At 44.1% G+C, this 1,853-nt stretch overlaps 1 pseudogene; it reads left to right on the top strand.

Moving 5' to 3' along the window:
* The first annotated feature begins 459 nt into the window (after nucleotides 1–459).
* LOC132156446 (uncharacterized protein K02A2.6-like) lies at nucleotides 460–1,311 on the top strand (annotated as a pseudogene).
* The last annotated feature ends 542 nt before the right edge of the window (nucleotides 1,312–1,853 follow it).

Here is a 1,853-nt window from a genome sequence, read left to right as displayed (position 1 = left end):
GTGCTGTCACACAAGTTTCCAGATGGCACTGAAAAACCGATAGCCTTCGCATCTAGATCACTAACAACAGCAGAACGTAACTATGCACAAATAGACCGTGAAGCACTTAGTCTCGTGTGGGGTGTAAAAAAAATTCCACCATTATCTGTATGGTCAACGGTTTACCCTGATCACAGATCATCAGCCCTCGGTCTCGATCTTCAATGTTCGAAAGGGTGTCTTAGCGATGGCCTCAACAAGGTTGCAGCGTTGGTCACTCTTCTTGGGTGCTCACCAATATGATATTGAGTACAAAGGCACCAAACTACACGGTAACGCTGATGGCTTTATTTTTTCTTTTGTTTATGATGCTAAGGTTGACAGAAGAGTCAAAGGCAATGGATCCAGCTGACGTGTTTCAAACCTCAATCATGAGTCAGTTTCCTGTGACAAATGCCACTATTCAGAGAGAAACCCGCAATGACCCAACATTGTCCAAGGTCTATGATATCACAGTACATGGGCGGCCGACACAAGGGAACTCACAGGGAGTGTGCAGCGAGGAGAGAACAGCTTTCTGTGTGTCAAGGAACTCTAATGTGTGGCTTACGAGTTGTCATTCCCTCCAAATTGCACAGTAAGATGTTGGACACACTGCATGAAGGATATTTTGGCACTGTAAAAATGAAAAAACCTTGCCCGCAGTTATATGTGGTGGCCGGGAATCGACAAACAGATTGAGGATCTGGCAAAGGCTTGTCCAGGATGTCAAAGGACCCAGAACTCTCCACTATTAGCTCCCTTGCATCCCTGGGAATGGCTGTCACCCCGTGGAAAAGAGTGCATGTCGACTTTGCTGGACCATTCAAGGACTCCATGTTCTTGATCGCCGTGGACGCACATTCTAAGTGGCCTGAAGTTGTTCTAATGAAGACTGTTTCTGTGCTAAGAACAATATTCTCCAGAAATGGGCTGCCAGAACAGATATGCATGGATAATGGACGACAGTTCATCTCAGACGAGTTTCAGAAATTCATGAAGCTGAACGGAGTCAAACACATTACTTCCGCACCATATCATCCTGCCACTAATGGCTCGGCAGAAAGGTTTGTACAAACCTTCAAGAAAGCAATAAAAGCAATGGACAATGACACCATCTTGCTCCAACACAAAATAGACAACTTCCTTTTCATGTACAGAAATGCCACCCACTCCATGATTGGTCAAACACCAGCAATGATGTTCCTGAAGAGGAATTTAAGATCTCGTTTGGATCTCATCAAACCTGATGTTTGACGAGATTTGGAAAACAAACAATTTGTGCACATGAACAATAGAAGTCTTAGCACGCGACTACAGACTGTAAAAGTGGCAGCCAGGTAAGATCACCACCAGAACTGGACCCTTGATGTACACAGTAAAGGTTGGAGACAACACATGGAGACGGCATGCAGATCAGCTGATGGACTGACAGACAAAATCCTCGCTGTTATCTGTTCCTGATTCACCTGACAATGTCCCTGATGTAACTGACAATGTCAATGATGCTGTTGAGACCGCCCCTCTTACCTCAGTTAACATGAACGATTCTGAATCACACAATGATAAACCAGATGTGACGATTCCAGTTACACCTTACCACACCCAGGTTCACAGAGACGTTATCCTGAGAGATGAAGGAAACCTCCCCAAAGGCTTGATTTGTAGTTGTGTTGTAGTTGGCAACATTTTCCAGGTTAATTGTAAATGTTATGCAGTAAGTTTATAGTTATGCATTTCTTGTTTTCCTAGGTTGATTAATCTAGGGGGGAGGAAAGAGTAATATATGTACTATTGGGTATCAGCATTCTGTGATAAGCCTGCCCTATAGTGGT

The sequence above is a fragment of the Carassius carassius genome, chromosome 14 (genome assembly GCF_963082965.1).
Source record: "Carassius carassius chromosome 14, fCarCar2.1, whole genome shotgun sequence".
NCBI lineage: Eukaryota > Metazoa > Chordata > Actinopteri > Cypriniformes > Cyprinidae > Carassius > Carassius carassius.
Note: the sequence above shows the minus strand (reverse complement) of the source record. Positions and strands in the feature narration are given on the sequence as shown.